The sequence below is a fragment of the Microcaecilia unicolor genome, chromosome 1 (genome assembly GCF_901765095.1).
Source record: "Microcaecilia unicolor chromosome 1, aMicUni1.1, whole genome shotgun sequence".
Classification (NCBI taxonomy): domain Eukaryota; kingdom Metazoa; phylum Chordata; class Amphibia; order Gymnophiona; family Siphonopidae; genus Microcaecilia; species Microcaecilia unicolor.
In genome coordinates, this window is record NC_044031.1 from 657,837,826 (window position 1) to 657,863,825 (window position 26,000).

The 26,000-nt window shown below is 42.7% G+C and overlaps 1 protein-coding gene across 3 annotated transcripts in view; it reads left to right on the forward strand.

Annotated features, from left to right (window-relative positions):
* The first annotated feature begins 594 nt into the window (after positions 1 to 594).
* The window catches only part of C1H15orf39 (chromosome 1 C15orf39 homolog), a 184,048-nt gene continuing 158,642 nt past the window's right edge, over positions 595 to 26,000 (forward strand). For 2 of the 3 annotated variants that reach the window (XM_030186689.1, XM_030186704.1), the window contains exon 1: positions 595 to 1,090. The gene's annotated coding sequence lies outside the window, so the exon portion shown is untranslated. The remainder of the gene's footprint in view (positions 1,091 to 26,000) is intronic. The other variant, XR_003939964.1, reaches the window with a different exon arrangement.

Here is a 26,000-nt window from a genome sequence, read left to right on the forward strand (position 1 = left end):
GATGGAGTTATTTAAGTAACTGGAGACTGAAGAAAGTGATTTAACTTTACTCAGTGTCAAACATGTCAAATCACACTCATTCATGAGACTCACGTGATTGGAAGACTCTCATAGTCACGTGCAGCAAGCCTCTCCTCAGTCTTAAGCACTTTAGCTATTTTGAGGGTGGAGGAAAGGAGGGGTAGGGACAGATGCTAGAAAAGATGTAGAGCAGTGGAGTTGGCAGAATTCCCAGGTGCCAACCAGCCCCAAAAAACCAAAAGTGAACCTAGGGACCGGTGGAGTAGTCAAACTGGCCATTCAGTAACAGCTGCAAAACAAGGTGAGGGAAGACAGGTTGGGGGAGGGGCTGGAGAAGAAAGAAATGGGACGGAGGGGAGACTGGTAGGGAGGGGCTGCAGCAATAGCTGTGGGGATAGGCTCCGAGTCCTCCAGACTACTGAAGGTTGAAAATTGGTCTGCACAGCCAAAAAGGTTCATAAGGGATTAATTTTTAAACTAACAAATTGAAATCAAAACAAAGAACGATAAATACAAGCTATATTATTCAAGTTAATTTGCAAAGCAAAACAATATTCAGATCGTTCCAGATTTACATCCCACCGTCTGATAAATCCCATTCTCGCTCGGATGAACCAATTCTGGAGTCTTCTCTACCCACACCTATGTTTTTAGCTTATTCCACTTCCTGCCCCGAAAAGTTTCAGACTCGCAGCAGGGAAAGTATAAAGTGTTTAAACTGCTGATTTTTTTCCCATAGAAAGTGCCCAGCCGGACAGGAGCCATCGATGCTGCTTTTCTCAATTCTGTCGCACGTTCAGCCAGAAGGCCAGCAGAGACTTGGCCGCAGCTCTCTCTATATAAGGGTTCAGCAGTTGCCAACACCTCAGCTCTGACTTTTTTTTCTCCACTCTGCAGCGTGTAATTGGCTGCTTTATGCTCGGATTGTCATGGGATCTGGCGGTACTTCCCCTTTCCTCACTGAAGAGAATTTGCAGCGATCGGTTTTGCTAGTCTTTCCGGATTTGTGGTCGTGTGTTCCTCCTGCTGCTGTGGCCAGACACCAGAAGATGTCCTTTCTGTCCGCCAGGTAAGGTGTCCAGAGAGTCGATCTTTCGCCTACTCCGAGCTTTACGAAGGGATCGGGCTAATAACGGAGCCTAGAGACCAATCCCTTTTCGTTCCTCGGACTGCTGACGGGGATTAAAAAAAAGCCAAACTGTGACAGATATGTACATCTTACTTCTTACTCATAGTGAGCAAAGGCGATAAGGACAGGAAATGAGCAGAGCCGTGGCTTGAAGTTTAATGCATTGGGGTTGTTGCATCAGAGATGCTGATTTTTTTTTTTTTACTTGCATGAAAAACTCATGCAGCCTAAATCAGGGGGAGAAAAATGGACAGGAGAATGTGGGAGAGGATAAAAAACGAAGCAGTAGTAGTGTAGTGGCTCAAACCCTCTCTGTTCAAGGGAATCGTGGATTGTACAGAAGGACATTATATTTACCATGTGCTTTACAGTGCAAAACGTGCTTTTAAGCCTCTGTAATAAAAAGTGAGAAAGTGAATCAGCTTTTTCTTTTCTTTTTTTATTGTGCCGCTGATTTTTAGTAGTAAACAAAGAAAGCGGAGTTTATAGCATTTTAAAAATACAGCAAAGAATTGAGATTGGCCAGTCAGTCCACTTAGCTATGTGAAATAAAGATCAACAACCAACTAGTAGGTGATACTTCTTTTTTTTTTTTTTAATTGGACTAACAGTATATCTTTAACAGCTTTCCGGGACTCAAAGACATTGTCTTTCTTCTCCTTTTTATCTCACCTTTGGCCGTCTCCTCCCCCTCCCCCCCCAGTACTAACGCATGAAGACAACAACCAAAATATTTTAAACCGGTGAAACTGTATTGTGTCTTCACTGATGACAGGATAACTCTGGAAAGCTTATTAAAAATACATTACGTTAGTCCAATAAAAAGATATCACCTATAACTTGGTCGTTGATCCTTATTTCCTTAAATATAGCAATAAATTATGAATGATGCAGATAAGGGAGCAGGAGGTTATAGCTAAAGCCCAAGAAAGGCAAATTATTACTTTGTTGCACAATTCTGGGCTACCTTCGGCATAGTCAAACAGAGAGAGGGGGAGCCAAGCACAAAAAGCCAAGAAACAAAACAAAAAGCACCGAGGGCCTTCAAAAAAAGGGAAGTTAAGAGTCTTTAATCATATACGTTGATGAAACAATGCTTAAATGGCTTAGACATTGGTGAGTGCTGCAATCTTTGGCTTGGAAATGGGGCAAGTGCCACTATCAGAAAGTCATAGGGGCTGATTTACAGAGCTGCATTAAAAATTGGTTGCTTTAATACAAATTAAGGGCAGATCTTAGTGCTGCTAACGCTACAGTGAATGAGGCCTATCACATTATACTAAGGCATGATAATACACTAGTGGACTTTAGTCAGTTGTGGCTAAATCTTATCCGTCCTCCTTAACCACTAGGGATTCTATGGTTAGACAACTTAAGTAAACCCCTAAGCCAGTGGTTCCCATCTGGAGGCTCCCCAGCCAGCCAGTCAGGTTTTCAGGATATCCACAATGAATATTCATGAGAGAGAGAGTTGCAGTCTGTGGAGGGAGTGCATGCAAATCTCTCTCATGAATATTCTTTGTGGAGATCCTGAAAATCTGACTGACTGGGGTGCCTCCAGAACCAGGTTTGGGAATCACTGCCCTAAGCCTCATAAAGCATATCCCAGTCATTGTTGTCAATGGTTTACATCCACAAGGTTTATTGGCCTTTTTTTTTTTTTTTTTTTTTAAATCTCTGTGATCCTTAGTGCAACATACACAATGGCAAGTGATTGCTTTGGCAGTGAGAAAAGGTCTGCCATTGTGTGAACAAGATAATTTAACTGATAGGTGACTCAAATATTTGTCTATGCACAGATCTACATTTATTTGCACACATTTTCTGTTTAGACCATAAATAGAGTTTCTGATTTTAGGTTTCAACTGATAAACAATGTAAAATAGGTGTTTATTGAATACAAAAAAAAAATCATTCACTGTTTTTGTGCCTTCTCGCTGCTGCTGTTGCCTCAGCTGCACAATTGTATGTTTTTGATTTTTACCAGAAAAAAGAACCCAGAAATGGTACCTGCGCCACAAAAACATTGATAAATACTTATTTTTTTTGTACTATCAAATAACCCCTAGTTAGCTTGAAAATAAACACCTAAGACAAGACGCTTTAGGTATAAATCAAGGCCCTTGCTTTCTGTGGTAGCCCGAGAGTACCTTTTACTGCAAAACCTACTGAATTCTATAGCTGAAAATTTGTTTTTCAAAAATTCTGGTGCATGCCATTAATGCTATATATATATATATATATAGAGAGAGAGAGAGAGAGAGAGAGAGAGAGAGAGAGAGAGAGAGAGAAAAGGAAACAGCTGTTCCTTGAATGAACAGTTGAATAGTGTTCAGTTTTAAATCCTATTTTCCTTTTACCTACATTCTTCCTGGCATTAAAGTACACAATTTTCAGTGCACAGCAAAATTATTTTATACCATGTTAAGACTGCCATCTTTGATCTGTCCCAATAGGTGTATTTCTAATGGTGAATCTACTTGGAACAGTTTTCCCTTTGCCCTGCTTCTTCTTACCTTCTATATTCCTTTTTTTTTTCTGCATTTACCTATTTTCTATCTTTTCTTGGAGGAAGAAATAACACATTTATCACTTTGCAGCAGATATTATCTGTTTTTTTTCAGGATTACAGTACTCTGCAGTGCTCTTTTGTAATTTTTAGCTGTGATTATTCTGTAGCTCCTAGGACTGAAGCCAAAGAACTTTAACATTCTCTGTTACTAATCATTGTGCAGGCAGGGTATTCAGGTGAAATGTTTTTAGTGAGTTTCAATTAAAAAGAAATCTCTATGTAAATTATATCTCTATATATGATAAGCCTAGGGATGAAATTGGTAGTACCCTTCTGTTGATGCTCCGCCAACTCCAACTTTGAAGGACCACTGCACTCTCACAACAGCTGTTGGCACTGCAAAGAAAGCTGTGGTGCTGGAGGGAGGCAGTAAATGGGAGAACAAGCAGGAAGAGTAAGACATCAGGGCTGAGAGAGAATGCAAACTCAGGCATGGAGTGGAAAGGAGGCAGCAATAGTTTACCCATAGCTAGAGAAAGAAGACAGCACAAAGGGAAAGAGTTTGGCTTGGTCATTGGCATTTGCCTGCAGAGGTGGGGGCAGAGCGATGTGTTGTGGTAGGGACAGAAAGTAGGCCTCAGTCTGGGAAAGAAGGGGGACAAATTCTCCATTAAGAGTATATATACTAGCTACAACCTGTTGAATATTTCATTTGAATACACTGGCATTCAGCAGTATATATTTCACACACACTGGCGCCATCAAGTGCTGAAAATATAAACTGAAGTGTCTGTTATAAACTTTTTAACTTGCCGGTGATGTTAGACAAAGAAATGGAAGAACATGATTTCATACTCTTAAATTTACTGCCAGTGCACTTTATAAGTCCTTGCAATAGTTGCACAGTGCCAAAAATAGCTCCTTCTGGAGCATAAAAGATATAGGGGGTAGTTTTACATGCTGTGAATGGGCTGTGTGAGCATTAGCGCACAGCTTAGTAAACAGGATGAACATGCATTAAATTGCTTAGGGCATATATGCAAAAACTTCAGCACAGACAGCCTAACTGTAAATACTTGTTTTTAACCAGAATAATTAAAACATTTCTATGCTGTCCATTCACCCTGCAGAGCATACATTATGGATTACAACAACATAAATACAAAACAAAAACAGTACAACCAAATGGACTTAACACAGTCTAGGTTTCAGAACATCCCTAATGTTTGTTATTGTTATTATTATTATTATTATTATTATTAAAAACTTGCTATACCGCCTTTAACTATCACATGGAAGATCAAAGCAGTGTACAATCTAAAAATTCACATTAAAGAAAAGAACTACAATATCAAATAGGAAAGTTAAAATCAGTCACACAGAAAGGACAAAAAAATTCAGACTCATGCTGCCCAGAATCAATCCCAACCAGTTTAAGTACCCTTAATAGCCTTCTGAAAAAGCCAAGTGTTTAATTAACATTTAAATTGTTTTAGGGATAATTTGCCTCTGATTGACAAAGGAAGAGATTTCCATGTAGCAGGTGCCATGAAAAAGATTGCACTGTGACGTGTGCATTCTAACTGCACCATACAGGGACTACTCAAAACTTAAAGATGATCGTTAAGGGATCTAAGAACCTGCCCAGGAGAATAAAGGATAGTAAACAATGATAAATAACCTGGAGTACCACCACAAAAAGCTGTAAATGTTAAAAGGAGTTCAAAAGTGACACGAAATTCTACTGGTAACCAGTAATACTGTTTCAGAGATTGAGTTACATGAGCTGATTTTTGAAGGTTACACAAAAGACGCACAGCTGAATTTTGCAATGTCTGTAACTTCCTAATGGCATACTTTGGCAGCCCCAAATACACAATATTACAATAGTCTAATCTAGATATAAATAAAGAAATGATAAATGAATGAAACGCTGTATGATCGAAAAAAGACCTAATTGAATGAAGTTGTCGCAGAGTACAAAAATATAAAACAAACAATGGAAATATAAGGCATAAAGGAGAGTTGGGAATGCGATGTGACACTGAGGTAAGAAAGTTAGGACACTGGGGTAATCAAGGTATCAAATAGAGACGTTTACATACAATGGAGGTAGTAGGCATGCAAATCTCCTTCATGCACATTTACTAGAGATATCTGCAAACCTGACCTATTGGCAGCCCTCGAGAACTGGAAGTGAAAACCAAGGACTTACAGCATAGTCCTTGTAAACTGTCTGCGTTTGTGTCTTCAGATGGATTTGTTTTGCACACATGTTAACAGGATGAACTTTGCTCTTTAGCCAGGGTGTGTTAAGTATGATCTCATTCTGTTAAAGTTACTGCCAGTACACTTCATAAGTTCTTGTAATATTTGCATACTGCCAAAAACATCTCCTCCTGAAGCACAAAAGACATAGGGGGTAGTTTTATAAGTCATTTTTATAGGTACAGAAAAGGCATTGAATTGTCCTGGGTATATATGGAAAAACATCAGCACAAACAGTCTACTTATACAATTCAGTTTAAAATTTTCTATACCACTCTTTCACCTGGCAGAGCATACAGACTGGATTATTACAACATGAATGCAAAACAATACAGAGCAAATCAACAATACAACCAAATAGCAAACATTGAAATGAAATATATAGTAAAATAATTGAAAGATAAAAAAAAAAAAAATTCTAAGCCTTCACCATATTCAGTCTACACATGCCTCCTAATTCCTTTGGAAGTACAAAAGTATTGCCACACTGGGACAGACCAAAGGTCCATCAAGCCCAGCATCCTGTTTTCAACAGTGGCCAATCCAGGTTACAAATACCTAGCAAGATCCCGAAAAAGTTCAATACATTTTATGCTGCTTATCCCAGAAATAAGCAGTGGATTTTCCCCAAGTAAATTTAATAATGGAATTTTCCTTTAGGAAGCCGTCCAGACCTTTTTTTTACACCCCGCTAAGCTAACCGCCTTTACCACATTCTCTAACAACAAATTCCAGAGTTTAATTACACATTGAGTGAAGAAACATTTTCTCTGATTCGTATTAAATTTACTACTTTGTAGCTTCATTGCGTGCCCCCTAGCCCTAGGGCTACCCGTTTCACTCCACTCATTATTTTATAAACCTCTATCATATCTCCCCTCAGCCGTCTTTTCTCCAAGCTGAAGAGCCCTAGATGCTTCAGCCTTTCCTCATAGGGAAGTCATCTCATCCCCTTTATCACTTTCGTCACCCTTCTCTGTATCTTTTCTAATTCCACTATATCTTTTTTGGGATGCAGTGACCAGAATTGAACACAGTATTCGAGGTGTGGTCGCACCATGGACCGATACAAAAGCATTATAATGTCCTCATTTTTGTTTTCCATTCCTTTCCTTAATAATGCTTTCCTAGCCGCCGCAGTACACTGAGCAGAGGGTTTCAATGTATCATCAACAACAACGCCGAGATCCCTTTCTTGGTCAGTGACTCCTAACGTGGAACCTTGCATTACGTAGCTATAGTTCGGTTCCTCTTTCCCACATGCATCACTTTGCACTTGCTCACATTAAACGCCATCTGCCATTTAGACGCCCAGTCTCCCAGTCTCGTAAGGTCCTCTTGCAATTTTTCAGAATCCTCGTGAGTTAACAACTTTGAATAACTTTGTGTCAGCAGCAAATTTAATTACCTCTCTAGTTAATCCCATCTTTAGATCATTTATAAAAAGGAGTTGGTCAAAAAGCAAAGTTTTCAAAGGCTGCTGAAATTTCAAGAAATTTGGCTCAGATCTTACTACTGTAGGCAATTTATTCCATAAATCCTGGAACACATTCGCTGAACAAATGCTGTGCTGCAGTAACCCACTAAAATCAGCAAGCCAGGAATAGACTGCAAGGCTCCAGCAGGGACATATCTGAAAAGCTTTTCACTCAGATACCTGGCCTACCTCCTGTAGAGCTTGAAAAGTCAAACACAATAGCTGAAACAAAATACACTTCAATAGGAGATACAAACTTCCCCTTAAATCACAAGTCAGGAACCTTGAGGTACAGCTGGACTCAATGCCTCTCTCCATATATTGAGACGCAAGTCTTGTCATAGTGGTTCATGCCATGATAATATCAAGACTGGATTACTGTAATGCACTCTACACTGATCTGATTACAAAGAGTTTTTACCAGTTCCTATTGATCTGGAATGCTTTAGCAAGACTGATAGAAGGTTGTTAAATGATGTTAAAACATCAGACCATTTCAACAAAATGTCACAGGCTACCAGTACAATACAGGGCTAAATTTAAAACTCTATGTCTGATCTTCAAGGCCCTTAAAGGAAATGGGCCAGAGTACTTGAACAGGATCTCCCTCTACATACCTCCAAGATTATTAAGGTCCTCCCAAGGAGTATCTCTTTCTCCAGAGGCCATTGCGTGATGTGATACCCACCAGCAAGCCTTCTCCAGAGTTGCCCCACACTCTGGAATGCACCCCTCAAACAGCGTTGCTCAGCACAAGACTAATCTTTACTTCAGGAAGCAGGTGAAAGCTTGACTCTTCACCTAAGCCTTTAATGGAAGAAGCAACTAAGAGGGCGACAGAAACTTTTGGTTCTGAAAAAAAAAATCTGTGGCTGAAATTCGCTGCTTGGTTTCAACTGGAACCGAAGCAGAAACTGTAGCCCCTCCTACATGCCACCCCTGGGCCAGCCCTACCCCTTCACAAAAAGCCTGTTCTTCTAGGCCATCCTCCAAGTCTGCCTGCCTCCACTGCTCACCCGTAGGTCTCGAAGAGACCACTAGACCACCAGGGCTTCTAAAAGGTAAGCCTGGGAAGGGCCAAGTTGGTGGGAAGCCCAGGTTTTTTGTTGGGAGGGGGCATTGGCCTCGGCTTGTGGCATCAGAACCGGCACTGGCTGTAGGCAAGGAGTTTTGTTTCAGCCGAAAATGAGCTGACATTTTCAGCTGAAACCAGAACCCAGATTTCAGGCCAGTTTTGGTTCCGAATCTGAAACAGAAACCGAAATTCAGTCGGCCTCTAAAGCAACTGATTTGCAAGTCACACACACACACCCCAGGACTAACACTGCTCTGCACATACTGAGATTATATTCCTGCACCTTTCAGACTTCACATACAACTTTCTTTAAATTAGTCTCCTTATTTTCTAACTCCTATTACTCTATCTTATCTATCTATATATGTTCAACATTTGCTTACACCCTATGCTATTAAGATGCTTTATTGTGTATTGTGTTGACACTGTAAGTAGCATACTATGCCATACTATGTACTGTTATTTGAATATTTTTACTACTGTAATTGTTTGTTGCCTGTGTTTGACTTATTCTTGCTATACATTGCCTTGGGTGAATTTCTTCAAAAAAGTGATAAATAAACAGTAAATAAATAAACAGGTAGCCAATGTAATAGAGGAGTGACCTTGTCCCACTGACTACTATAAGTGACAACCTTAGAAACCAGATTTTTAATCCTTTGAAGCCATCCTTATGAAGTGCAATAATCCAGGTAGCTGATAACCATAACCTGCATTATGGTTTAGAAATCATTTATTAAGTCTCGATATACTGCCAAATCATGACAGCATCATAAAACAGCAAAATAGAAAAGAATTACAAAATCAATAGGAAATCACAAACACCAGAAGTAGTTATAAAATGATGAGGGTTCAAAAAGGATTGGAGCTGATGAACTCATTTCAATTGAAATCAGGCCCTCTGAGACAGCAGCCACCTGGGATTCCATATAAAGATGAGTCAAATCCAACTCATAGACTGTGCACTTCTGATTCCAATGAAATATATACCCCTCCCAAAAGTAAAGAAACCAAATTGTTAAGCCTAGGGGAAATGCTCAAAAGACCCCAGTCTTCTCCGTATTCAACCCTAAGCAGTTGTCTCCTAATCACCTGCTCGAAGCCTAGTCATTTAAGAAACTTAAGACTTCTGCTATATTATTCTTGAAAGGAACAAAGATTTGAATGCTATCAGCCTAAATGTAAAGCTGAAAGCTAAGCAGTTTGAACATCTTTCGCCAGACAAATATAGACGTTAAAAATTATAGGAGACACGGATGAGCCCTGTGGAATGCCCCTTTACAACAGTAATGTTCTCATCTATTGAAGATAGTGGTATGTCCATCCTCATAGGTAGGTGTGGGCAGTGTTCTTTTGGTAAACTGTATGGTGAAACACTTATGTGACAAGCTAGTACTTTAATTACAGCACATACTAAGCATTGTGTTCCAGAAGATTGTAGTTGAGCCTTTAATGTTTTATGTGATTAACGTGATCAGTTAGATCTGAGTTAGTAACAGAGTATGATTTATTGTTAGAGCAGAAACCTGCTTTACTTTCTGTGACTGAAATATGGCTAGTGGAGACTGAGCAAGCGATTCTAAATCAATTAGACCAAACAAGGTATGAATGAGCAAACTCACATCTCTCTCCCCACCCCCACCCAGAGTAGGTGGGAAAGGTAGAGAGGTACTGGTGTTGATAAGAAAGCCTATGAACTATATTGCAGCAAATCATTATGCTGACTAAGAATGTGAAAAGATGATCATTTCACTTCATCGGGGGGGGGGGGGGGGGGGGTTATTTTGTATACTGTCCTCATCCTATTGAGGTAGAGTGCCTGACGTTAATTGAATTGTTTGAATCTAGAAAATTGGAACAATTCTCAATATATTGTTTTTAGGGACTTTCAATTTTCTGCTTTCCCAGCTGAGTCCATATTCTCTTCATTCCATGAATGTTTGAAGTTTGTGTTCATTAGGCTGGTGCCTGTTCACAAACCCCAACAGGGTAATGGTCTACATTTGGTTTCCCTCCTACCCCCACCAAGATCATGTTAACAGGAAATGGTCTGATTATTTTCTGTTGGTCTGCACTTGGAAAGTGCCTCCACATGAGATTGTTCGAGTTCCTACTACTACTACTACTACTATTTAGCATTTCTATAGCGCTACAAGGCATACGCAGCGCTGCACAAACATAGAAGAAAGACAGTCCCTGCTCAAAGAGCTTACAATCTAATAGACAAAAAATAAATAAAGTAAGCAAATCAAATCAATTAATGTGAACGGGAAGGAAGAGAGGAGGGTAGGTGGAGGCGAGTGGTTACAAGTGGTTACGAGTGAAAAGCAATGTTAAAGAGGTGGGCTTTCAGTCTAGATTTAAAGGTGGCCAAGGATGGGGCAAGACGTAGGGGCTCAGGAAGTTTATTCCAGGCATAGGGTGCAGCGAGACAGAAGGCGCGAAGTCTGGAGTTGGCAGTAGTGGAGAAGGGAACAGATAAGAAGGATTTATCCATGGAGCGGAGTGCACGGGAAGGGGTGTAGGGAAGGACGAGTGTGGAGAGATACTGGGGAGCAGCAGAGTGAATACATTTATAGGTTAGTAGAAGAAGTTTGAACAGGATGCGAAAACGGATAGGGAGCCAGTGAAGGGTCTTGAGGAGAGGGGTAGTATGAGTAAAGCGACCCTGGCGGAAGATGAGACGGGCAGCAGAGTTTTGAACCGACTGGAGAGGGGAGAGGTGACTAAGTGGGAGGCCAGCAAGAAGCAGATTGCAGTAGTCTAAACGAGAGGTGACAAGGGTGTGGATGAGGGTTTTGGTAGAGTGCTCGGAAAGAAAGGGGCGGATTTTACGGATGTTGTAAAGAAAGAAACGACAGGTCTTGGCGGTCTGCTGGATATGAGCAGAGAAGGAGAGAGAAGAGTCAAAGATGACCCCAAGGTTTCGAGCTGAGGAGACAGGGAGAATGAGAGAGCCATCAACAGAAATAGAAAACGGGGGGAGCGGGGAGGTGGGTTTGGGGGGGAAAATGAGAAGCTCGGTTTTGGTCATATTTAATTTCAGGTGGCGTTGAGACATCCAGACAGCAATGTCAGACAAGCACGCTGAAACTTTGGTTTGGATGCAAGGTGAGATATCAAGGGTAGAAAGGTAGATTTGGGAGTCATCAGCATAGAGATGGTAGGAAAAGCCATGGGATGAGATTAATGAAGCAAGGGAAGAAGTGTAGATAGAAAAGAGGAGGGGACCAAGAACAGAACCCTGAGGTACGCCGACAGGCAGAGGGATAGAAGTAGAAGAGGATCCACCAGAGTGAACACTAAAGGTGCGGAGGGAGAGGTAGGAAGAGAACCAGGAAAGGACAGAGCCCTGGAATCCAAGTGAGGACAGGGTATCGAGAAGTATGCTGTGATCGACAGTGTCAAAAGCAGCGGAAAGATCAAGAAGAATGAGGATGGAATATTGACCTCTGGATTTAGCCAGTAATAGGTCATTGGAGACTTTAGTAAGCGCAGTTTCGGTTGAGTGGAGAGGGCGAAAACCAGATTGTAATGGGTCAAGAATAGCATGTGAGGAGAGAAAATCAAGGCAGCGGCGGTGAACAGCACGCTCAAGTAATTTGGAGAGAAAAGGAAGGAGGGAGATGGGTCGGTAATTAGAGGGACAAGTAGGGTCAAGTGAAGGCTTCTTAAGGAGAGGTGTGACCACAGCATGTTTAAAGGCAGCAGGGACAGTTGCAGTGGAAAGTGAGAGGTTGAGAATGTGACAGATAAAAGGAATAAGAGTAGGAGAGATGGCATTCATCCTACAGGAATAGATATGGATAGTATCCATGGTTTTTGGTGTTTGTTGGTGCTAATATTGTTGAGTTAGTTAACACCTGGAATTGAGAGATGGCAGTGTTAGAGAATATAGCACCATTGAAGATATCTCTGCGAGAAGGGCAAATGTTTCCCCATTGTACTGTGAGGGAGTTGGAGGAGCTAGAGGGACCTTTGCAAAGCAGATGGTATAGGCAAAGGTGGCAAAGGTATAAATCAGTTAAGTTAAAGGGTTGCTACCTTGTAAGGATGGCACATTATAGGGAGATTGTAAGTCATGCAAAAGGAAGGCTTTACACAGAAAGAATTCATAAGGTGTTATTACATCTTCAGGAATTATTCTTCACTGGCCAGAGGTCAGCATATCCTGATAAGCATAGAGGCATTCCAATGGATATTACATGCCATATTTTGGCTAGTTATTTTAGTTAAGAAAAACAAAAAATTGATATTGAGCTGTGTTTTTTTTTGTGCTGGATGCTGTGGGTAAATAAAAAACAGATATTAACTGCCAGCATCTGGAATTCCAGCCAGTATTGAATAGCTGGAATTAGCATTGACCAGAGGTGCTGTCTAGGTAATATTCAGACTGTTAATCAGATAACTATCCAGCTAGTGGTTTGATAACTTCTGGCTTCACTCATGGACCACTACAGCACCATCTGGATAGTGCCAAGGCAGTCAGAAGAAATATTCCTCTCACCAGCACATTTTGATAAGTCAACAAGGGTACTTGGTATAGACCTTGATAATATGCATAATATGTAATCTCATATCAACTTAGTTGTTAAGAAGCCTTTTTTCTTGAAAAAATTGTGGTACATTAAGAAATATTTCACCACCTCTACCTTTAGATTAGTGGTTCAATCTTTAATTCTTTTTAGGATCGATTATTGTAATACTGTTTTTTCGGTTTGCACCAAAGTGTCATTGCATAGTCTGCAGATAATACAGAATACAGCAGCCAGGCTGATTTATTCTCTGAATCGATGTGATTCAGCTACACCATACTTGTTTGATATGCGCACTGGCTTCCGGTGGAGTTGAGGTTGGAGTTTAAACTTGGGATTCTTGTTTTTAGGATATTGCATGGTGAGGCCCCTTACTATCTTGTAACAAAATGGTTAATATTTCCTCTGGTTATAAATCTGATTGTTTAAGAAGACAGTGTCTGTTGTACTTTGTTTATCTTTCTGCCCTCTCCCAGGTATAAAGGTACTATTTACCTGCAAACTGGAATGTCCAGCACTCCAGAGAATATGGTCCTAACACCACCAGGTGGAGACACAGAAAGACACAGAAGGCTATAGTAATAATATAAGAATAATCAATAATTGTTTATTACACTTACCAATCAGGAATACAATTAGACTACATAATATAATTAATTAATTCTCATATGAGACAGCCACCGGGACACAAACGTGATCTCTGACATTAGCTCTCTGGTTGCCTCTCTCCATAATTCTCCTTTTATACTCTTTTCTCTCATAGAAGTACAACGTCAGCATTTCTCTCATATTCCAGCCCATTCTAGCAAATTCTATCTTTACAGAAGCAGAGTTCTTCATAACATATTTGTTTATAATAAGTAAGGTCAGTAAGATTATCCTACTTTGCAAAAACCATCTTCCCAGCAACCAAAGTTATGTCTCTTTCATTATCTGCTTCCATGGTCAACAGCAAATTTTCCTTCTTACATTATAGTATTCTCTTGCAACACATATCTTTGTTATGGCTCCATATCTGCCTGTGTCTCCAACAGAAGGAGCAAGCTGACATGAGACTCACATTCTGTATAATTTCTTATGATATAGCTTCTCAGTGATTCTTAACCTGTTCATAGCCTGTTCACAGAGGCATAGCTGTGCTCATAATTCTCAGTTACTGTTGCAAAGTTATTTTATGGTTCATAGCCTGCATGTCCCATATAAACAATTTCCTGTTGGTGCGTAATGTCAAATGTAAGGGATTATTGTCTACTTCTATTTCTTATAAGGCAGTATCATTTTGGAACTCCTTACCATTAGAACTTAGACTGATAGGAAATTACTTTTTTTTTTTTAGGATATCACTTAAGACTTTTTTTATTTCAGAAGTATTTCAGTGTATAGAAATTGGTTTTTAGTTAATGATCTTTTATTATTACTGTACTTATTAACTGAGTGATATGTAATATCCGAACATGTGGTTTACTCTTATCTAACATGTAACCGTATGGAACTATTCATGGTATTAGCGGGATATAAGTCTAGTATAATGTAAAGTAATGTTATTAGCTGCATATGTTATAAAACACATGCAGATGTATATAAAATGAACTGGGAAATTTGTGAAAGCCTGATAGCAGGTACTAAATGTGAGTGGTTACTTTTTGGGTGGCAGGGTTATTTTATAAAGTCAAATATGTGTATAAGTTCCTTTTATAAAATAGGCATAATGTAGAATGGTGTACAAATGTTTAGGCCCTCCAGGTGAAATCATATAATAAATCTCTATGTGAACAGAAGCTACTACAAACTGAACTTAGTACAAACTTAAAACACAACCCAATCGATATTCAGCCATCGGTGGTGAGTGTTTTTTAAACACTGACTACCACCAGTCAAATTAGACACAGATATTCCGTGCTGGGCTATTTCCAGGCACCAGCACTGAACATCTGGGTGAGTGAGGATACATGTAAGTTATGTGAATACATCCCATATTTCAATGCCAGATATACTTAGCTAAACCAGAGAAAGTTAGACTACTATTTAAAAGGTCCTGCTTGCCTGGTTATCTAAGCAGGCACCAGCACTGAATATTGAGGGTGCCCACATACCTTTCCACCCCAGACTGCCCAAGCACTGCCTAGACAGTGCCACAGCAGTCAGAGAAGATATTCAGTGGCAGTGCCCAGTTAAGTACTGCCAAATATCCCATCTCGCTCAGTTTGGTCTAACCAGGTTAAACCCTTTTGAATTTTGGCCCAACATATTTCTGCAATTGTAATCCAAATTATTATTTGATGACTTAGACAGATTGAAATAATTTTTAAAAAATGAATATGGAATCTGCCAAAGTGTTGATTTATTACTACCTTTTTTTTTTTTAATATATAAACAGCATTTAGTAGGGGGCAAAGTGTTGTTTGACTCTCAGGTCTTCAATTGGTTAGATGAAGACAACTCCAGAGTTGAACAAATAGCCAATGTTCTAACCTCTCAGGCCATGATTGCTCTGTTTAGTTTCAACAACCATGGGCTTCTCTAAGCATTTAAAAATGAAGATGATTCACTCATAATTTATAAATCAGGGGAAATCTACAATAAAATCTGATTCCAGCTAGCCATTTCAATTGTTATATTATTAAGAGATCGAAGTTACATTGAATTTTTTGGAAGATAAAGAAAACTCTGATAGAACCGCTCAGATCTGCCAAACAGAACCTGCAGGTCCTGAAGAGTTGAGCTGACACTGGAGAAACTGTCCACAGTACAGCATTGCAGTTGCTTACAGAACAATGATTTGCATGGAAGAGTTGTCAGAAGGAAACCTCTTCCACCTCATCACAAAAGTCTGAAGCATGCAAAATAAAACCTTGATGCCTGAAAGTTTAAAAGAGTGAAAGGAAAACTGAAACTGTTTGGTCATAACCACTAAGATACATATTTTGATGGCTGTTAAGCAGAGGAGTGGATCTCTTATGCTGTGGGTTTCTTTGCCAGGCAATGGAAGTGAAGAAAACTACAGAGGCCTGGTAAAACTGATTTCCAGAAGACAAATAACAGTATTACTACAGATGAATAAGGTCCTTAAAAAATGTAATTCTTTATTAAAAACCAAACGTGGCCATCAGGGGTACAACTTTAAAATATAAATAATTCTCTTTTGTAACAGATACTCAGTCTAATAGATATTTTTGTTTGTTGATTCTGTTATTGAAATAACCTTGTATTCGACACTGGGATTTGCTGTATCTATGAGTACAAGGCTATAATTATATTGCACAGTAAAAATGAATGAGCTTGATGATACTACAAATCTACTTTAAACTTTAAATATATCAAAAATATTTTATGAATAAAATATTGCAATTGTTTATGTACTAATTGTTATTTAGGGGCCCTTTTACTAAAGGGTGGTAGGGCTAAGCGCATGGCGAAACGCTCTCATTACCTCTCGCCTGGACTACTGCAACTTACTCCTCACCGGCCTCCCACTTAGCCATCTATCCCCCCTTCAATCTGTTCAGAACTCTGCTGCACGTCTCATATTCCGCCAGAACCGATATACTCATATCACCCCTCTCCTCAGGTCACTTCACTGGCTTCCGATCAGATACCGCATTCAATTCAAGCTTCTCCTTCTTACCTACAAATGCACTCAGTCTGCTGCCCCTCACTATCTTTCTACCCTCATCTCCCCTTATGTTCCCGCCCGTAACCTCCGTTCACAGGATAAATCCCTCCTCTCAGTACCCTTCTCCACCACCGCCAACTCCAGGCTCCGCTTATTCTGCCTCGCCTCACCCTATGCTTGGAACAACCTTCCTGAGCCCTTACGCCAAGCCCCCTCCCTGCCCGTCTTCAAGTCTTTGCTTAAAGCCCACCTCTTCAATGCTGCGTTCGGCACCTTACCCTTACCGTTCAGTGAATCCGGACTGCCCCAATTTGACTGCCCCTATCGGACCGACCGTTCACTTGTCTATTAGATTGTAAGCTCTTTGAGCAGGGACTGTCTCTCTTTGTTAAATTGTACAGCGCTGCGTAACCCTAGTAGCGCTCTAGAAATGTTAAGTAGTAGTAGTAATTGTTATTTAGGGGCCCTTTTACTAAAGGGTGGTAGGGCTAAGCCAATGGCAAAACACCACTACCGCCGGGCACGCCCAGATGCCCGGCAGTAGTACTGTGTTCAGTGCGCACCGTTTCCTGCATCTGTAAATACTGTTCTTTGTCTTCTGGAAGAGAGTGGAACAGAAAATAGTATATGGGTATAACATATCCTAGCAGCTAATGTCCCACATTTAGTGAAGAAATTTAAGCTGAAAAGGGTTAGATCTTTCAGCGAGACAATGATGTTAAGGTACGTTTTGGCATCAACCATGAAGTACTTAGATGATAGAAAAATTAATGTTTTGGAACAGCTTTCAGAGTCCCCAGATTTTATAATTGAAAATCTGAGGGAAATTCCCAAGATGCAGTGTATGCGAGGAAACCTAGGAATATTTTTGAGCTAGAAAAGTTATGTGAGGAAGAGTAGGGGGAAAAAAATCCCAAAGCAAAATCAGAAAGACCCTTAGCTGTCTAAGAAAATGTTTGGAAGCAGTTATTTGTATGAAGGGGGTGTTACAAAGTATTGACTTAAAGGGAACGCAAACATTTATGCACCTGGCTTATTTACTGTTTTTGTATCTTGAATCTGTAAAAACCTGCACATAGTAATTATGCATTAAAATTTGATGGGATGTTTTTAACTTTGTGCCATGTTGAGGTTGTGTCAGCTTCAGTTCACTTTTGGATTCATTGAAACTTAACTTGACCAGGTGTGCCTAAACTTTGCTCACAACTGTTTGTGCATTTCTGAAGTATAAGGTAGGCAACCAGTTATAAAATTACTTTCATCATATATACAATCAACATATCAAAATGTGCATGGATTTTTCTTCTAGTTTGACTCAGCTATTTTTTTCCTGCTGTTTTCTGCTTAGAGGTTGGCTGAAACCAGGCTAGGGATCTGGTGCCATGAGCTTTCATTCACAAGTACCCAGGGATTTTTTTCCTGTTTTGCTTCTAAAAAAAACCCTCTTTCCCTATCTAGTCATTGCAGCTGTGGCCCTGGTATGGAAATCATACATCATAGCTCCTTCCAAAAGCAATCATAGACCCTGAATTCAGCCAACAGAAAAAAAAAAATTATAGGCCCTGAATCTCGCCAATAGGAGAAAAAAAAAACAGTGGATGCCTGGAATACCCTGCCAAAGTTAGTGGTGAAGACTGATGAAATGACGCACAGTGAGCTAACTTGCACTAAGCAGCAGTTTGCAACCCTAAACAGAAATGCAATCTCTAATGCCTCTAGGTAGTGTGAGGTGTGTGAACGTTTGACTTGGAAAGCTCTTGAAGTTTCTAGAAACCAGGGCTGATCCTTTTGCCTAGTAACAGCAGTAGGATAAGACACCCCTGTGGAGGGAAGTTGAGGGACTATAAAACCCCAGCTCATGGGAGTGGCTGTGTCTTTGGCTTCTTCTCCCAGGCTTCTCACCATTAAGCAAGGAGAGCTTGTGAGTCGCGCACAGGGGAGGGAAGCAGTGAAGGAAACAGGGGACAGAACCTACTAGTTGCTGCCCTGATTCCAAGGTACATAAGTAATGCCATACTGGGAAAAGACCAAAGGTCCATCGAGCCCAGCATCCTGTCCCCGACAGCGGCCAATCCAGGTCAAGGGCATCTGTCAAGCTACCCAAACGTACAAACATTTTATACAACTTATTCCCGAAATTGTGGATTTTTCCCAAGTCCATTTAGTAGCGGTCTATGGATATTGAAAATGAAAGCTGCTGTATTAAAATCTTGAAGATAAAATGTTTCCAGAAGACTATATAAGCATGTTTGTTGTGCACTACCGCAATTCCTCAGAACTTGGCAACACATAGTAACATATAGTAGATGACAGCAGAGAAAGACCTGCACAGCCCATCCAGCCTACCCAACAAGACAAACCCATATGTGCTACTTTTTGTGTATACCTGACCTTGATTTGTATCTGCCATTTTCAGGGCACAGACCGTAGAAGTCTGCCCAGCACTAGCCCCGCCTCCCAACCACCAGCCCCGCCCCACCACCGGCTTTGCCACCCAATCTCCGCTAAACTTCTGAGGTGTATTTGGACTGAGGATCAGACCGCCATACTGAATAAATAAATAAAGGATCTATCCAGAAGATGCAGCAAGACAGAGAACCCCAGTAGGGAATTCAACCAGGAAGGGAACAGCTACCACCAGGACTGTGTACCTGCAGGCTCAAAGAGGCCAGCTCCCTGTATTACCATCTACCTTATATTAACCCTGTCTGGAAGCTGTAATCCAAAGAGAGAAACAGCTGTAAAAAAATTTTTATGGAAAGAACCTTTTTGTAAGGCGGAGGGTTCACCAGAGTTACTACTACTGCTACTACTACTACTAGAGAGAATGAGGAGTCCTTTTACTAAGGTGTGCTAATAGATTTGGAGCAAGCTAATGATTAGCATGCACTAAATGATAAGACACCTATTATATTCTTATGAGCGTCTTATCATTTAGCATGTGCTAATTGTTAGTGCGTGTTAAATCTGTTAGTGGCGTAGCAAGGGCGAGGCAGTTTAAAAATCGCTGAATTGGCAGTGCAGCTCTAGCGTGCAGTGAACGCGCCTCTGCCTGTAAAAGAAGCGGATCGCCTTGTCGGGCCTTCTCTCACAGTCCCGCCGTCCTCTGATGTAACTTCCTATTTCCGCGAGGGTGGGACACAGAAGGCCCAACAAGGCGATCTTCTTTTACAGGCAGAGGCACATTCACTGCACACTAGAGCTGCGCCGCCGATTCAGCGATTTTTAAACCGCAGCGGGTCGGGGGGGCTGTCGAAGGAGCTGACTGCGATGCCAGCAGCCTTTCAGTCAGGCGCAACAGGAGCGGAGCACCCCCCTCGCTCTTACACCCGGCCGGAGCGCCGCCGATTCAGCGATTTTTAAACTGCAGCACAGCCGGTCGGGTGGCAGAGAGAAGGGGGCTGTTGAGGGAGCTGACGGTAGGCAGGTGGAGACTGGGTCGGGGGATGGGCTCAGATGGGAAAAGGGGACTGGGTTGGGGGGGCTCAAATGGGAGAAGGGGACTAGGTTGGGGGGCTCATATGGGAGAAGGGGAGTGGGTCAAGGGGGCCTCAGATGGGAGACGGGAGCTGGAACTGGGGTCTGAGAAGGGGGCAGGAGGGAGAATAGGGCCATGCCTGGGACAGGGGCAGGTGGGACAATGGGGCTGGAGCTGAAAAGGGGGGCCCTAATGCAAGACAGGTGGATTAAGGGGACTGGGACTGGGGGCTGAAAAGGAGGGTAGGTGGGATAAGGGGGCTAGTACTGTAACTGGGGGCTGAAAATGGGCAGGGGATGAAACTGTGGGGACTGGGGGCTGAAAAGGGGACAGGGAGAAGTGGCTGGGGCTAAAGCTTGGGAATGGTGGGAGAAAAGGGCTGGGGCTGAAAAGGAGGGGGCAGATGGGAGACATGGGCTGGGGCTGGAACTAGGGACAGGTGGGATAATGGGGCTGGAACTGGGGGCTAAAAAGAAGGGGCAGAGAGAGAGAGAGGGGACAGATCCTGGATGGAAGGGGGAGATGGAGGGCAGACCCTGGTTGGATGGGAGAGGGAGGGCAAATGGTGGATCGAAAGGGCTGATAGTGGATGGAAGGGGGGGGGGAGAGAGAGGGCAGACAGGGGCAGATGGTGGATGGAAGGGGCAGAGATAGCGGGCAGACGCTAGATGGAAGGGAGAGAGATGGTAGATGGAGGGGACAGGGGAGAGAGGGCAGAAAGTGGATGGCAGGGAGAGAGAGAAGGTAGACACTGGATGGTAGGGAGAGAGCGAAGACAGATACTGGATGGAAGAGAGACAGTGAAACGAAGATGAGGAAAGCAGAAACCAGAGACAACAAACTGTAAATAAAATATATATTTTTTCTTTTTTTGCTTTAGGATAAAGTAGTATTGTAGCTGTGTTAATAAATGTTTATAAATAGAACATGGAAATAAGGTAATCTTTTTATTGGACTAATTTTTTAATACAGTTTGACTAACTTTCGGAGAACAAAACCCCCTTCCTCAGGTCAGGATAGGATACTGTAACAGCAGTATACTGTATTGACCTGAGGAAGGAGGTTTTGGCCTCTGAAAGCTAAATGTATTAGTCCAATAAAATGGTATTATTTTATTTTCTATATTTGTTTTCTCTTTGTTAATTTGTAAAGTAGTTATTGGTATTTGTTAGTTTTTTTTCAAATTTACATTTGCTATCTTTATATTTTGCACAGTACTAGGGGACATTTTCTGTTTCTGTATGTTGCATTGTATGCAGAATCTGGCATCTTGGGGGTTCAGGTTAATTTTTGTTTAAATAGAAAGTTTATGATTACTTATTCTATAGTGGATTAGGGTGTGTCTGTGAAAAAGACAGGGCTTTTGTTGGCACTGACTGTGCAGGATTGACGATCTGTACTATTCTATCTGGTTTCATTTTACAATAAGTGAATTGATGTTCTAGTGCTCACAGTTGTGTTTAAGGTGCTTTCCTTTTCCTTGTGTGACTCATAGAAATTACTGCTTATGGTATGGTAGAATTGCTCCATAGGTCCCGAGTGTTTTGTATTCTCGGTATGCCTAGTACAGGATTTTGGAGGGGGTTGAGTCCCTAATTTCCTTTAACATTTTTGCATCCGTCTGTTCATCCTGGCCAGGCGGACGGTAGTACACTCCTATCACTATCCTTTTCCCCTTTACACATGGAATTTCAATCCACAGTGATTCCAAGAAATATTTTGTTTCCTGCAGAATTTTCAATCTATTTGATTCAAGGTTCTCGTTAATATACAATGCTACCCCTCCACCAATTCGATCCACCCTATCACTACGATATAATTTGTACCCTGGTATGACAGTGCCTCACTGGTTATCCTCCTTCCACCAGGTCTCAGAGATGCGTATTATATCTAATTTTTCATTTAGTGCAATATATTCTAACTCTCCCATCTTATTTCTTAGGCTCCTGGCATTCGCATATAGACATTTCAAAGTATGTTTGTTGTTCCTATTTACATCATGCTTAGTACTTGACAGTATTAATTCGCAATCTTTTGTCTGATTTTTATTTATTTTTAAGGACACCTGATCTACCATGGTCTCTTTTGCAACCTCACTATCAAGATACCCTATCTTCCCTGTTTTGGTGATATCTTTGAAAGATACCTTATGCCGAACCATGCGCTTTTGAGTGACTGTCATCCTTCCCCCCGTTTCTAGTTTAAAAGCTGCTCTATCTCCTTTTTAAATGCCGATGCCAGCAGCCTGGTCCCACCCTCAGGGCCGGTCTTAGGCCGAGGCGACCGAGGCGGCCGCATAGGGCCTCGCGCCTAAGGGGGCCCCGCGCGCCTCAACTCTTCTGCCTCCTCCGCTCCATCCCGCACCGACGCCCAACCCCCCCCCCCCCCCCCCCCGACAGCCCTCCGTCCTCTCCATTCCTGCCACCTCCCATGGCGATCTCCCTTCCTGGAACTGGAAGCAGCATGACGCGGCAAAATCCTCTTCGCCTCTTCAGTTAAGGCCAGTGCAACCTTCTTCCTCGCGGCATCGCGCACCTCTTGCCCATTGGTGTTTCTGCCACTCCGCCCCCTACGCGGTGCAGCTGTAGCAGCAGAGCGAGGCGGGGGGGCGGAGTCAGGCGATGCGGACCAGCAACGCTCGCGCCGGTCCCCGCAGCCGCATGCTTGGAAGCAGCAGAGCAGAGGAACAGAGAACAAGATGGAGGCAAAGCGGAGCAACAGCACCAAAGCCTGAGACCGGGTCCGGGGCTGTACAGAGCATAGAGCCACCGGTCAAAGGAAGGCTGAGCGGAGCGGGAGAAGCACAGGCCGGCGGCGACTGACGTGGCAGCCATGCCTGCGGGCAGCACGGAGCCAGAAATCAGGGATGGAGGTCTGTGATTCCTGATTCATGGGGGCAGGGCTGGGGAGCACCTCAAACTCGGGGGGGGGGGGGCTGGGGCAAGTCGACATGGATGGCAGGGGTGGACAAGGAGGCAAAGGAGAATCAGACATGGAGGGGAGGGCAGGGAAGAGAGGAGAAATCGCTGGACATGGAGGGGAGGCCAGGGCGGGGCACAGTGGCGTAGCCACAGGTGGGCCGGGCAGAGGAGAAATCACTGGACATAGAGAGGAGGGCAGGGGAGAGGAAAATTGCTGGATTTGGATGGCTGGAGGGGGCAGGGGAGAGGAGATTTGGTAGATATGGATGGAGGAGAGGGCAGGGGAGAGAGGAGAGTTGCTGGACATGGATGGATGGAGGGGAGGGAAGACTGGAAGGAGATGCACATGGATGGAGGGGAGGGAAGAGAGGAGAAATCTGGACATAGATGGAGTGGAGGGCAGGGAAGAGAGGAGAAATGTTGGGCAGGAATGGAGGGAAGGAAAGACAAAGGAAGGAGATGCACATGGGTGGAGGGGAAGGGAGAGAGGAGAAATGCTGGACATGGATGGAGGGATGGGGAGGAAAGTAGATGCACATGGATGGAGGGGAGTGAGGAGAAATGCAGGATATGGAGGGGAAATTGCTGAATTTAAGGGCTGGATCGGAACACTTTGAGGGTAGATGCTGAAACTGGAGAAAGGATAGGAACAGGGCTACAGATGGTGGACAGGACACATAAGGACACAGGAGGATGGTGGACATGGGGAGAGAAAAAATATCAAATGGAAAGAAGACACTGCATAAAATAGAAGACACTGGGACCAAAGCGAATAGAAAAACTAAATGATCAGACAACAAAGATAGAAAAAAAGTATTTTATTCAGAATTTATTAATTGGAATATGTCAGCTTCATGTTGAGTCTGACTTCTTGAGGTAATTTACATCTTTTTTGGCTACTTGGGGTTGGGGATCTCTGTGTTGCCTCTCTGGTTTGATGGGTTACAGAGTAATAGGGGAATTTGAAAGTACTGGATCTTTTCTTAATTAATATTTTTCCTTTATTCTCCTTTGTTATGAAGATTGGAACTACTAATTGTAGTGGACTTGAACTGAATAATTTCTGGGGAGGGGGGGTTTCATGATATCATTGTGCTTATTATTTCAATCAGTTTTTCTGTACAAGTTTAGCTTTGTCTTTATTTGAAATTTCATAAATAAAAAAAATTTCTAAAAATTGAATAATCTTATCAATGGGGTGGAGCTAGGGCGGGGCGGGGCTATGATGGGGCCACACCAAATTGGTCTGCACAGGGCCCCGCACTTGCTAAGACCGGCCCTGCCCACCCTGGTTAAGGTGGAGCCCATCCTTTCAGAATAAGCTCCCCTTTCCCCAGAATGTTGTCCAGTTCCTAACAAATCTAAAACCCTCCTCCCTGCACTATCGTCTCATCCACGCATTGAGACTCTGGAGCTCTGCCTGTCTCTTGGGCCCTGCGCGTGGAACAGGTAGCATTTCAGAAAATGCTACCCTAGAGAATCTGGATTTAAGCTTTCTACCTAAGATCCTAAATTTGGCTTCCAGAACCCCTCTCCTACATTTTCCTATGTCATTGGTACCCACGTGTACCAAGACAGCCGGCTTCTCCCCAGCACTATCTAAAATCCTATCTAGGTGGTGCGTGAGGTCCGCCACCTTCACACCAGGTAGGCAAGTGACCAGGCAATCCTCATGTCCACAGCCACCCAGCTATCTATATGCCTAATGATCGAATCACCAACTACAACAGCTGTCCTAACCTTTCCCTCCCGGGCAGCACTTGGAGACATATCCTTGGTGCAAGAGGATAGTACATCACCTGGTGGGCAGGTCCTGGCTACAGGAGTACTTCCTACTTCACCAGGGTGATGCTCTCCTTCTAGGAGACCTCCCTCCTCCAAGGTAGCACAGGGGCTACCAGACTGGAAGTGGGACTTCTCTACAACATCCCTGTAGGTCTCCTCTATGTACCTCTCTGTCTCCCTCAGCTCCACCAAGTCTGCTACTCTAGCCTCAAGAGAACGGACACGTTCTCTGAGAGCTAGGAGCTGTTTGCATTGGGCACACACATATGACATCTCACCAACTGGGAGATAATCATACATGTGACACAATGCAAAAGACTGGATAGCACCCCTCTCGCTGCTGGACTGCTGACTCCATCTTAGTGTTTTTGAGTTTTTCAATAATTTAAAACTTGCTACAGTATTAAGGATATTAGCCTAATATAAAAGTGTCTTTTAGTTTATATAGAGGGGCATAATTGAACGAAAACGCCTATCTCCATGGGCGTTTATCTCCGAGAACGGGTCAGTGAAGGAGCGGACCGAACCGTATGTTCGAAAAAAATAGACGCCCATGTTTTATTCAACAATGTGTGAGCTGGGCGTTTTTGTTTTTCAGCGATAATAGAAAATGAAAGCGCCCAGCTCAAAAACGAATAAATCCAAGACATTTATTCGTGGGAGGGGCCAGGATTCATAGTGCACTGGTCCCCCTCACATACCAGGACATCAACCGGGCACCCTAGGGGGCACTTTTACAAAAACAAAAAAAAAGGTCAAAGAGCTCCCAGGTGCATAGCACCCTTCCCTTGTGTGTTGAGCCCCCCAAATCCCCCTCAAAACCCACTGCCCACAAGTCTACACCATTACTATAGCCCTAAGGGGTGAAGGGGGGCACCTACATGTGGGTACAGTGGGTTTGGGGGGGTTGGACGACTAATAAGCATTAAGCAGCACAATTGTAACAGGTAGGGGGGGGATGGGACTGGGTCCACCTGCCTGAAGTCCACTGCACCCCCTAACAACTCCTCCAGTGACCTGCATACTGCTGCCAGGGAGCTGGGTATGACATTTGAGGGTGAAAATAAAAATGTGTGAAACATCATTTTTTTGTGGTGGGAGGGGGTTAGGTACCACTGGGGGAGTCAGGGGAGGTCATCCCCGATTCCCTCCAGTGGTCATCTGGTCATTTAGGGCACTTTTTGGG